Below are 13,920 nucleotides of genomic sequence, written 5' to 3'. Positions count from 1 at the left end.
AATTCATTTCTCCATGCTTGGACAAGTACAAACATTCTTCTATATTGACCTAATCAATTTACAGTCAAAGTCTACATAAGCCATAGCCTAGATAACTGATACTGCCCGATAACCCATAGGTTTGGGTGGGAACCACAACTGGTCGATGTTGCATTCCTTAAGCAGCCTCCAATAGGACGTGTGCGTGGCCGAAACAGGCAGCAGGGCAAGGAAGTCACCAAGTGCCTCCACCGACAAGGCATCCCTAAAGCCATTAACCTCGCCTGCACGAAGATGCGACTGCCTCTCAAGCAGCACTGTTGACACAGATGCATGTCGGAACAGCCCCTGTTCCCGCATTCCTTTGAGCGTGACTGAAAGCAAAGACGCCACTTCACTGTCGAACATGATATAGCTGCACTGTAAAAGGGCTAACGCAAGCCATAACAGCAAACGGACATGGCATACGGGGAGGACGCGCGACTGATATCAACCATCAACATAAAATGGAGGTAAAACTAACAATGATAACTCACATCGAATGTGGCTATTGCTGTCTCTGGGACTGCCTGAACTTCTGGAGCGAATCACCATTGTACTCATTGTTGTAGGCTTTGATATGTTTGAAGAGTGTCTGATATTCGGTACTGTCCCTCCAAACCTTGGCGAACTCGTCTGGACTACGAGAGACACGATTCTTCCAACCAGGAGCAATGGAACGCTCAGCGGGATTGATCAGTGAGATTAAGAAATCGCCCATCGTTTGTCGAGGTACACGGCCCGAAACGAAGCCTCTTGATTCCCAGAATTGACGGGCGTTATTCGTTGGACCGATGTAGATTTGTCGACCTTCATATAAAACAATGGCCTTGTCGAAATGCCGAAATTCCTTGTCAACGGAAAGAAACGAGACAACAAATTTGTTCGCATCGTAAGCATTTTGTGATGCTTGATATATAGCGACCATTATCGTTGAGCCCACTAACTGTGTGGAGAGGCGGGGTGTTCGAATGAAGTCTAATGTAGTAGCACTATCAAGACCGCGCATACTGTTGCCCCAACATTGCAGTGGGGATCCTATCGCCAGAGTCAATTCAGTGATCACCACTAAGCATAGTTTCAGAGATGCTGACATGCCTTCTTTCGCCTCCACTAACACCTTGGACGAAGTCATTACTGACTTTGGTATCCATGGTCTGAGTGAGTCCATATGTGCCCATCACAAGGTCACGAAGGTGTTGCGCATATGTGTCATGCGAAACACCTCCAATACGAGTCCGAGGGATACGAGACACGAGCCTTGGCAGCGAGCGTCTGGCCAACAGTCAAATGAGGGAAGTGAACGTCGGTTTCTGCATTATACCTCCTTGGGAATTCCCTGGTACTGGATATCGGACTCGGGGTCGACCGTAAAACCGTGTGTCTGGCCGGGCGCCGATACTAGTAGTGAAGGAATGTCTAGCAACCACTTCACATGGAATTAGATAACGAAGGAAACTGTAAACAGGAGCACAGGAAACAGACCTTCCCCGGGCCGGGCGCCCAAGACAACAAGGAGTTCTCCAGACTTAACCAAGCCATCAAAGTTGTGCAAGATTTCTTTCGGAACCCACCATTAGCTTCCGGGGAGTATAGAGAGTTTGAGTATGGACTCATAAATATCGCGCTTGCCCGTGCCCATGCCTATCCATCCTTTGACTGCACTGAACATGCCCAACCAGATATTCCTTCCAGTTTTCTGATAGTCTGTGGGCGAGCGAACACCATGAAGATTGAGTTGCGGAAGGACACGACCACCAACAACGTCCGCCGCTGACAACACACCCGCAGCACCGACTTGACGCTGGCTACAACATCTTCGAGAACACATCGCATATTCCCGCGAGTGAGAGGTCCGGCTTGGACAGCGTTGAAGCCTCAGCTTGCTTACACCAACAGCACAGACCACGACAAGCGCGAAACTGGGTCTAATGAGGTAAGCCGGATGTGTGAAGATTTTGAGTTGGAGCTCACCAAAGATAAGCTCCAACGCTCGTTGTTGTCCACAACTCGTGGGCTTCATCCACCCATTGCTTCTAACACTGGCAATTACTGGTGACAGCGACCGACGCGGCGGGAACGGGTGGATGGTGAAGATGAAGATAGCGGGCTTCTTCAGTGACAACAACGGAACTCCGCGCCAAATTACTATCCAGCTCACGGTTGTGGAGGTGCTCGTTGTTGCCCATTCCGAGCTCCAAAGTGCGAGGAGAGCTCAAAATGTTGGCTTTGGCGCTGCTTCAAAGCGTGAAGTATGCGGAGAGCGGTAGTCCAGTACTGGAAACATTGGTCAGTATGACATCAGGATCGAGCGAAAGCCGCAGCGGCCCACATCTCGCGAATGGCATCAAGCCCTTTTTCTTCCATTCGCCAGGCAAAATCTTGATCCCGGTTGCTGCCAACTTCTTCCCAAAGTGCGCCACGATGTTCTTGGTACGCGATTCAGTCCAGACAATAGCCTTACAGAGAAGTTTGCTGGTTTTTTGACTCCAAGCAACCATTGTTTCATATTAGTTGGTGATATCTTGGGCAGACGTAGAAAACACATAGTACCATAGTGACGCACCAATGACCTTGACACTGACCCGGTTGGTGGTTGGCGGAGGCAGTTGGCAGAGAAGGTTGGTGGGGAGGTAGGCGAGCTCAAGTGGACGACTTCGGATTGTTTTTTTCGCATTCTTGGTCACGCTTAGTCAGAGTCTTCCAGTTAGACTCTGACAAATCTGTAATCATATGACTCTAACTTTGAAACGACAGACATCGCAATCCTCCACTCAACAGCACCACTTCTCATGGCCACAAAATCCACAAAACATGACTTACGAGAGGATGGTTGGTGGCACTGTGCCTATTATTGTGTCTGGGCTGATGTTAGTGTGCAAACTAACGGGCACAGTTCTGGCCACCTGGGTCTGAGGTTTGGTCCAGAGACGACTGGAGTAGCGGCCTGGGTGTATTCAGACCAGCCGCTCAGGCTGTGTTCCAAAAAAAGGGCAATCACCCATAAATGCCAGAAAAATCCAAGAATACAAATTTTTTTAAAGTGTAACCATTATATACTGGTAGCATGGATAACTATATATTGTTCTAGTCGGTTCCAGCCAAATTCAGCAACAAATAGAGTGTAGAGATAAATTTTATACTGCTGAGTTTTTTTGTGAAACAAAAAAATTAAAAATACTTTTTCAAGGTAGTGTGGATAATTATCTGTTATGCCATTCAGTTATGGCCAAATCTTGTCTCTTTTACAGACCCGAATGTTCCGTTAATCATGTACTGATAATTGTAGCTGTAAATATATGTGCCATTAACTTCATCTAAGGCAGCGCGCTTCGGACCTGGCACGTGTTGCTGACACGCTGTCTTCCCAGCCCTTCTCCCACTCTGCCACGTCTCCCCGTTGCAAGCAAGACAGCCGCGACATCTACACTGCAGTGCCCCACAACTTGAAGGTGGCCGCCAGCCCGGGACACATCAAATCGACGCAACTTGAAACGGTCCAAGCTCTTATAGAAGGCTGTTGTCGTCGCAGAGGCCGGTTGCGCTTGACAATATAGTGGTCGCAGTCCGCCTAACGTTGTCCCGATAGCAACGTCTACTATCCCAGCCCCACTTCTTGACCATATGGAAGTCATTGAGGTATCCGGCTATGTGACGGAGGAGAAGTCCGCCATCGCCAGCCGGTATCTTGTGCCGCAAGCAAAAGAATCGTCTGGTCTAAATCGTCTGGTCTTAGTGGGGCAGATGTTGCGATCAGTCCAGAAGCTGTTGCTGTCTTGATTCAGGACTACTGTTGCGAGAGTGGGGTTCGTGGATTGAAGAAGGCCATTGAGAAGGTGAGTCAATTGTTTTCGATGAAATAGCCTTATACTAATACTTGCTGGAAGATCTGTCGCAAAAGCAGCACTTAACATCATTCACGACCTTGGTGAAGATGTCTTCCCGAAACCAGCCGCAGAGCAAGTGGCCATGTTGACCCAACAACGTAGCCCTCATGCGGGACCAGTTCTTCAGAACAGGTTCTTGGGAATGGCGGTCATCATCACCCTTCAAGTTTTGTTGTCATTACAGGCGCAACGACGAGCGGTGCCCTGGGTGGTGGAGGACATAGCTGGCTCATCGAGTCTATTCGTTGACTACGAGGCACTGCAGGGCAAAACGGGCTTACGGACAGGCCGGGACAGCCATTGACCAGCTGTGTAGTCGGGTACGTCCGTCTCTGTCCCCGTTTCTGAGTAATCGCTGGCACACACTAGAAAGGTGTTTGTTCCTCATCAAGAGACTAGCGACACCAACTGTGAGCTGCAAAATCTCGCTGAACGCTTCAGTCAGATCCGCGACACATTTTATGGGCCAGCGGGATGCTGGCGTCAACTTGCACGACAGTACCAACATCGCGTTCACCAAGACATTCTATGGGTTGCCTCCATCTTCCCCCTTTCGACGCTGACATACCACAGGTACTTTAAAAACCCGCCCAAGTATCAAGCCCTGCACTGTCTGCGTAACCGCGTAATGGGCAGGGCCTCTCTCTCTCTTCGTCAATGCGTTCCACGCTGCTCAGAAGCTCCGTCTCGACAGTCCTGAGCTCTTTTTCGCGCTCACTACCACGCCGGTGCGGTTCAGCACGATTGATGACAGACAGCGGCGAACGGAGTCACCACGAGATCGCGCGGGCGGGTCAGGCGGAGGTGGCGGGCGCTGCAAGGAAGCTCGGGATATAGCTGTGGGGCGGGAGGCGTCAGGTGTATGAATCGTTGCCAGCACCGGAGACCCTATGTCAGGACTCGGAGGCGGGAGCGGGAGTGTGTCCGGTGCGGTCGCGGGGTAAGATGCTGCAGCGCCGCCATCATATGCTATACGGCCTGGGGCCTTCAGCAACAATGCTACAAGATTGTAGGTTGTAAACCAATAAAATTTGGTCTGGGTACTATGAAGCTGTTTTGAATAACTGAGAGTGTCTGGGTTTGCGAATACTTGACCCCTGGCCTTGGTCATGCTTAGTCAGAGTCTTCCCAGTTAGACTCTGACAAATCACCTTCGGGTTACAGCGCCAGTCACACTTTCTACACCCACGACCTTGACACGAGCCGGACGACAAGCTAGGAAAAGAGGATGGCGGATGTGACGATGCTCAATGGGATCCGCATGTTCATGCAGCTGTGCTGCTGTCTGCGACTGCCACTGTGGACTTCGCCAAGTCAGGCGTGCAATCTCGACATGAGCCGGACAACAAACTAGGAAGGGAGGATCAAGGGAGGATGGTAGATGCTGCGATGCCTGACCAGATCACGCGTTTGTGCTGCTGCTGCAATGCTGCTGCTGGTTGCAACCGCCCCAGACAACAAGGTGTGTAATTGTGGGTTTGGAGTGTGGGTGGCCCAGGCTGATTAGAGGGCAGGTTATCGTTGTTTGAAGTGAAATCCGATTGTCCAGCTTTATAAGCTTAGGGATACTCCTTTGGTGTGTGTATTTCTTTCTCTGTTGACTTGGATATTTCTCAGACAATTTCTGTGTAGTATACGTAGAGCATCAAGCTCTGCACTGCCGGCAGTGCAAAGTCTGCCCTATCGCTCCTGAGACTTCGCACATGGGTGTGGCCAAATAGCACGGCCTGCACTAAATGGTGAGGGTGTTGCAGAACAGGGTATGTGGACTTTTTTAGGCCTCATGTCAAGGCCAGCCTGCTCATACTTATCTGGTGCTATCAGTGGCAAGGTATGCTCTCTTGGCTTGCTTTTGTTGTTCTGACCCTCACTTGAAGTGTACATTTGGGACTTCAACTCACCTGCAAAGCCATCAACTTAATGAAATGAACGCCTCTGCCACTTGTTATGCACTGCCACTTGCCACGTGTACTGCTGCTTGTCACGTGCACTGCTGCTTGTCACGTGCACTGCTGCTTGTCACACCACGAGGACCCTAGCACTGAGCCAGCCAGACCACAGCCTCCCTCTTGTCCTCCCTGCTTAGTTAACTACTTGATAGTGAGTTACACAATCAGCTCTTGATAAGCTAATGCTCATTTGACACTCCCTAGTGTCTGTGTGGCTTTCTTGCTGGTTGTAGAGGGCTTGCCTAAGCACGACCGACAGTCTGGTTGTATATGGACAAGCCTCAGCACGACCGCTCACGCTGGTTGTAGAGGGCTTTTCCACAGCACGACCGACAGTCTGGTTATATACGGGCTCGCTTCAGCACGACCGCACCCTCGCTGGTTGTAGAGGGCTTTCCCGCAGCATGACCGACAGTCTGGTTGTATATGGACAAGCCTCAGCACGACCGCTCACGCTGGTTGTAGAGGGCTTTTCCACAGCACGACCGATAGTCTGGTTATATACGGGCTTGCCTCAGCACGACTGCTCCGCACTGCACGTCAATTATACCCCCTCACTCTAAATTATGTTCACCACACTACCTTCACCAACATTTATTACTATCACTGTTCTCATTTTGTACAAGCATCCTCCACTTTGTCATTCCTGACATCCCTACACAGACTCCTCTACTTTGTCTTTCAGCCATCACCTCAGACTTGCTGCTTCCAGCCCATTGTTCGCCCCTTGTCCCTTGGTTTGTGCGCTGAACCTTGCGCTGTACACCTTGGTAAGTTGTGTTTGCAATATTGTTCTTCTGTTGTTGACTTACGCACCTCGCTTCAAGACCCTTAGATGGTTGTCCCTTCGCTGACCCTTCCACTGTCCACATTGGTAAGTTATGTTTGTGATACTATTCTTCTATTGACTTACTTCAAGATAGTGCCTCGCTTCAAGACCCTTGAATGGTCCTCGCGTCTGGAGCTGGATTGCTGGTGGTAAGTTTTGCGATCTTCAATACCGAACTAACGAACGCACCGTACAGACTTGTCAATGTGGCCTAAGTCGTTGTCGTCCGAGACACCCGGCCGTTGCGCGGGTTGGTCAAAGAAAGGGCAATTGTCGCGAGCAGTTAGAACGTGATTGTTGGCTCTTTTCCTTGCTGCCCAAACACGTCAACCATCCCGCCTACGAATCGCAAATGGGTGAGTTTCTGCTCATTTTCCCCTTCCGACACACTGACCTTGGCCACAGAGTAGTAGTGTTGTCATCCCTGCCCAAGATGGCGGCCTGAAGTCACTCGCGTTCGTTGCCATTCAAGTAAGTGGTTCCCCCCGTCTCCCGTCTTGATAATTGACTTGTATAGTTGTCCTCGTCGTTGCGCGAGACGCTCGCTGGCGTTAACGGTTGGCATTTGGCAATAAGCACCAGGATGGAATATCATTTGCGACGCTATGTTTGCAGGTGAGCAATTGTTCAAATGAGATAAAGAAAAGCTTACACTGTTAATCTAGCTCTGTTTGTTGTCGCTCGAGACGGCACCTTGCGATTTTGTGCTACCCGATTTGTTCGGCGATTGTCCTGATTCGCAAGAAGCAGTTGGCGCGAGCGGTGTTGCTGAATTCGTCATCGTTGGCGGCAAGGATCTTGAAGTCGAGGGTTTTTGTCGTTGATGAATCTCCTCATGCTGATTGTTTAGCAGTGTTTGTCGGGTCTTGTCGGATCTTCCTGCTGCTTATGCACGCCAACCGTCTCCGCGACCGGGCTGGCCGACAAGCCATTGGCTGTATTAAGGCGCCGACTAGACTTGCGCCCGTCTGGAGCGCGGGCCGGGCCAGGAAACAGATTTGGGTCCTGATTATTGGTAAGTTGACTTGTCAAAAGACTGCATGTCGCTCACCTTCCCAGCCAGAACGAGCCGCGCCGAGCCCCGTCCTTGTTCGGCACGAATGTTGTGTGGAGCTGATTTGTAGGTGAGTTTTCGTTGTCAACTGAGCGAAATGTGAACCTACTTGATAGTTTTCTTTGCGCTCGAGCTGCTGACTAGGGAGTTTTCGTACCGAGAAGCTGGGTTAGTGTGAGTTGCTTGATCAAACTTGCAGAATATGTGCATAACTGACCGTAATAGGCTCGATTTTGTCGAAGCCAGCCCGGAAGATGCTGCCGGACCGCCCCAGATGCAGCAGGTACGCTTGCGCCGCAGATTTCCGGACGCAAAGCAGGCAGTGCCAAACTCATTCGACTGGCGCCAACGAGACTTGGGCCGCCTGGAGAGCGAGCCGGGCCGGGCAACGGACTTGGTGAGTTTGCGAGTGGGGGAGTTTCTTCACCGAACCTGGAGAATATGAATCTGAGCACAACTGACTGTTATAGGCCCACTTTCGTCCAAACAAGAGAGGCAGCCCCGGGACTTGGGCCATCCGGAGAGGAGGTCGGGCCAGTGGGGACACTGCATTCGGCGCTGGCCTCAGTTGAGCCGGCGCGCGCGATGGGTCGAGCAGCTGTAGTTAGTACTAGTTCGCCGTGAGTTGCTGCCGGTATAAGTTTTGAGGGAGTGTGGTGGGCGCTGCCGTTTGGGCCAGAGAGGGTGCGGTCAGCCGGGCCAGGTCGCCGCTAAACGCTGGGCGTGGCTTGGAAGAAGCAGTCAACTGGTCCAGACTCACCACTTGGATATTATTAATACTACCCCGGCCCGGCAGCCCTTGTCGCCATTTCTCTCCCATTTCCCCGCTGCTCCCCAACATCTGAGGCACGCATGCCGTGCCTGGAAGGCTGGCGTCGTCGTAGAGCCATCTTGGTGGTCGTCAGTGTAAGCGCAGAAGCTTGGGATAAAGGACAAGAAGAAGCGATGAAAGTCACGAGCGATGTGACACAGAAACAGCAACGGCAGTGTAACAACTCACGGATACCTTGCCGCAAAACACGGTCCTGACCCAAAACACGTTGTCGGCTATGGATCCCAAATGCGGCAGAACTGGCCAACGCAACGAGTCAAGACTGGGGTGCAAATTTAAGCCTATCACTGGAAAAACAAGCAGCCGCAACCCACCTGCAGACAAGAACAACTCTGGTCAGCTGCGAATCCCGACTCTATCCCTGCAACACGCCCGCCTTATCTTGATATCACATCTCCTTCACCTTTCTCGTGTTGTCGTAAATCAATTCCGGCGCACTCAAGTAGGTAAGCACGACAGCAAGTGGCAGTCTACCTTGCCGAATGGCCCGCTTCGGCCTTATCGACCAGTGCTGTTTCTTTAGATCTGAGCTCTCCGACGACTTATATTATAGCCCAGCAACCCCCGCTTTCCGCGACCAAGGGCTCTGAAAAGACGGGTGAGGCCAGACCACCTTCGCGCGTGCTTCCGCTGCAGGTCTGGCAGCCGTAGGTGGTGCTGGACCGCATTGACCCTGGCCATGCCCGCATTTACTCTCCGTGGTGAATGCGGCATGCAACAACAACTTCTCGAGTTGCTGCTGCAATGACCAGCAAAGGCTAGCCAGTCGACTGTGTTGACAACCAGGTCAGTCCAGCTGATAGTGTGGAGAACCACAACTTACCAGTTTTAAAGTTGCCTGGCCCGCCGTCGTCTACAATATTCCAGAGCCTGCAATATCAATCAAGGACGACGTCAAAGTCATTCCCGCACAAATACTGCCAGTCCAGCAAAAGTGTCGCGAAACCATGCCCCACTGCACGCGATCGCGACTGTGGATCTGCATGAAAATGGACACGGTTGAGGCTTGAGGCGCTGCCATTGCTTGTCATTCCTGTGCGTGCAGGCGAGTGTGGCCAAATCCTGGCTTTCTCGCCAGACGATTCCCTCGGAGCGCGTCATGATCAGCCACATCTGCGAAGAACTGCGGGTCATATACCAGCAGTCCCGGCGCATCTTGGCGGGCTGCATCAGCCTGAGCCATCTTCGCCGTTGGCTGTGTTCCACACAAGATCAGCGCCGGGTTATCACTTCCGACTCATTTCTCTCTCCTGCGGTGAGTTCGACTTTGAAGTTTTGTCTATTTTACTCAAGCCTTACAGATGCCAACTTTAAAATTCAGCATTGATGGCCACACAATGACTATCATCGAGGTAGACAGTGTCAACCACAAGATGCGTGGTAGAATTTCCCTCCCTATCCTGACTGACCAACGGATCCCCAGCCCTTGACTGTCGATTCCACTCAAATCTTCGCTGGCCAACGGCACTCTTTCATCTTGACTGCCAACCAACCTGTCAACAACTACTGAATCCGCTCCATTGCTAACGGCGGGACAGCGGGCTTCACCAACGGTATCAACTCAGCTGTTTTGCGCTACGCTGGCGCACCTGTGTCTGACCCAGTGACTCCTCTTGTTGCCACTGCCAACGTGCTTGTTGAGACCAAGCTCCGCTCGTCGCCGTCCTGTCCCGGCAGACCGGTTCCTGGCGGCGTCAATGTTCATCAGGAAGGAGATGATGGGTGAGGTAGACCGTGGACGCGGACACTTGGTGTATGCCTGTATGTAAGTATCATAATGCCAGAAAAAAAGTACATGAGTCTTAGCAAGCAGTAAGCCTTTGGGATAAGAGATAAGCTATATGTGTGAGACATGGCATCTGCTCGCCAGCATGTAATTATGTAGTGGTATATCACAGTTTTATGGAATCCCAATCAGAATCCCAATCAATGATAGTCCTAGAATCTGATCACAATATTCCAGGCTGGAACATGTGATATATTCCAGGCCGGAATATTGAATGAAAACATGTGGCATATTGAGAATATTCCACGGATCTGCTCAACATTTTCCGGGCTGTCATATATATGACAGATGGTGAGAAAATTGAGAATATTCCATGGATATTCCTGTCATATTCCAGCCTAGAAGATGGAATGAATACAGCCTGTAATATTCATAATATTCTCAACATATTCCAGGGCGGAATATGCTCCATTGCCCGCAGTGGGAGTTGGATGCGATGGAAAATCTGCAGATCTTGGACAAAGATTGTTGATTTGATGAGTTGGAAGGAAGCTCAAGGTCAGGATCGAGTCGAAATACTCAAAATCTCTCACTGCGGACTCTTCTCAGATGAATTTTACTTAAGATTCGGACGAAAAGGGAAAGCAATGTGATGTATTGATTATTTTGCCGGTCGTAGAGTACAAGCAAATTACTCTACGCCGGCCGCGCACTGTGAAAATACAAAATTTTTATAGTCCGTAGACTTTCGACCCGCCAACGAGCTCCCAACCGTCGAGAAAACGACACCGGAGACCAGACCGAAGGGGTCTCACCCAGAACTGGATGGACCCGCAGCGTTGGCATCGGGTGGAGCGTCGACCATCGTCTCGTCGCCTTCGCTCTCGTCGACTTTGTCCTTCTTGTCGTTGGTATCTGGGTCCAATCTGTCTCTACGATCGATGGACTTCGACGAATAGTCAGCGCCCTAGAGGAAGAAAGGGTTAGAAAGTGAGATTTAGAGGAGAAAAGATGGACATTCATCACCAGGCTCGAGGAGGAAGCGTTGCTCGAGTCCCTCGGTTGCGAAGTGCTGAACAACCGCATCGAGATGACGCTGGAAAGTCTCCATCGAGTACTTGACGGAGTTCATCGCCAGACGATGGGCCTCGCGAGTCTGCGCAGCAAGATCAAAAGCCTGCTTCAACTGGACCATCGTCGTGTGAGTTTCGCGAGTCGAAGCTTCGATGAGCGGAGTCAAATGCTCGATGATCTTGAGCATCTCGCCCGAGGAGCGGACGTGGTCGCAGAGGTGGCCTTTCTTGTTGTCCTGCGTGCAGTGATCGCAAGGAACACCGTAACCCAGAGGAGTGCAGTCGCAGCGGAACATCATGCAGATGAAGCATGGCCACGCTGGGAGAGGCGAGTCCTGGGGAAGGACCTGCTTGAGGAAAGCAACAGGGACCGGAGGAGACGACACATAGTACGGCTCGAAGGCCTTCGACTGAATTGTCGACTTGCCAGGGTTGGTCGTGACGGGGAAGAGTAGTGTGCCACCATGGCCGACCACGAATGGACAAGCTTTTCCGTCACGCGGGACACCACAATGCGAACGCGATTGTTGGGAGTGAAGGAAATAATGTCGCGCATGAAGGCGAGACGAGGGTGGAAGATCCGAACAAGCGTTTGGTTGAGCTTGTGGGTGTGAGTGGGGTCGGAAGCGTCGAAAGGAGCGTTTTCATCAGCCGGGCGGTAGCGAAAGTACCCCTCCGCGTCTGGAGTCAACGCCTCGTTCTTCTCTTCCTCGATTTTGCTGACGAACTCGAGCACCGTGTTCTTCTCCGCAGCGAGTTTGGTCTTTTTGGCGGCGGGTTTTTCTGGGAAACAGCGGTTAGTGGAAAGAAAAAGAGTGTAAAGTGAAGATACGTATCTCGGCGATTTGGAGACAGGCTCCTGAGTGACGGTCTCGTCCTCAGAAGACTCTGCTCGTCCCCGTTTACGAGTCGAAGCCTTGCGCTTCCCTTCTTTCTTGATGGAAACTGGATTTGGGTTAGCGATGCAGGAGATTGGGAGAAAGAAAAGAGCGAACCAGACTCGTTCTGGTCATCTTCTTCTTCCTCCTCTTCCTCTTGATTGTCGTCGTCATCGTCACCAGAGCCGGAGTCGTCGCTGGAAGCAATGTGGATGGGACTGGGAGACTTGGGTGGAGGTTGCTGTTTCGACTTGGGAGTAGCGGTGGTCTTCTTAGGCTTCGGTCTCAGGAGCTGCGGCAGGCAGGGACTCCTCCAAAGTGGGCGTGTTGGAAGGAACTTCGAGGGGGCGGAAACCCAGGACGAAATCAGGGTTGGAAAGGTCCAAGACGTAGCCGGAACGGTCGAAGTTCTACAAACAAAGTTAGCCGATGAAAGAAAAAGGGAATTGAAAGGGATACGTACGAATTCCGCCTTGACATGGGCGAGAGTCAGGAGAGAGAGCTCGCGGTTGACTTGGTTGGAAGGGAGATGGTCGCGGAATTGGATAACGAGCTCGAGGAACAAGACGAGGTCGAGGGACACCTTCGCTCCCACCGTTGTCTTCCGACAGGCACTTGGTTTTGTGGAAAATATAGCGCTATAGAGGAGGAGTTAGAGAAATTGGGCAAAAAGGGGATGACGAACCAAGTAGGGGATGATCAGGTTAATGGTGGAGACCGCCTTGGGGATGTTACTCGGAGCTTCGACGACGGCAGGGTTCTTCTTCACGGTTTTCGAAAGGGCCTGGATGAATTTGATGCCGTTCGGGGTGTTGAAGACCGAAAAACAATTGTTGGGGACGAGAGGATTGATAGGGGCAGGAGAGGAGTCGCGGGCAGAAGCGTTTCGACGAGGAGGCCTTTTTGCTGGACATGGTGGGCGAAAGGAAAGAAAGAATGAGCGAAAAAGGAGGGGCGCCAGGCTTAAATATCGAGAGGAAGAAGCCGTGAAGAAGCGTGAAGAACAAAACGTGACAGTGAAGACGCTTCTGAAGCTTAAACTGTATACACCGGCTCAGGGAAATTAAACGTCTTTGTGCGCAGTCAGGAACCGCTCGAAATGGTTAGCAGCCCAAGGGTCTGGGTGATTTGGAAACCCGCGGTGGAATTAAGGAAGCTTGCGAGACGGAAAGGGCCGACCGGGCGCCTGAACGGAAGCATTTCTTTGTCCGAGGGCAAATCGGTGATCACGGCAACGCCTTTGCTTGGCAGAACCAAAGATCCGACAGAGAATGTCAAAAATTTGAGTCCGAAGTGTCGATCCATGATCTTCGCTGACGGCGAGAAGTGAAAGATGGAGAGAATTCATTGATGTTGTTGAATTCGAGTATTGCCAAAGACGACTGGGGACAGTCGAGATTTAAAAATGGGGGAGATGATAAGCCGCAGTCTGGGACAGACCAGGAAACGACTATTTTTGTCGATTTTGTTGCTCAGCGCACGTCTCAGAGTTGACATGAGTCCCGAATGGTCAACTAGGGAATTACCTGCACAAGAACCAGTCAAACTCCAGTCAAAATCTATCAAATCACTCTCAGTGATTCCAAAATCTTGACTAGGAAAAGTTCGCAGAGCCCGTTCTACGCTAGAATCTATCCAATTCTACGCAAAATACCCAAAGGGAGTGTATTCTAA

This window comes from Mycena indigotica (genome assembly GCF_014461135.1).
Source record: "Mycena indigotica strain 171206Taipei chromosome Unknown Mind.scaff0011, whole genome shotgun sequence".
Taxonomy (NCBI): Eukaryota; Fungi; Basidiomycota; class Agaricomycetes; order Agaricales; family Mycenaceae; genus Mycena; species Mycena indigotica.
This window is presented reverse-complemented; position numbering follows the sequence as displayed.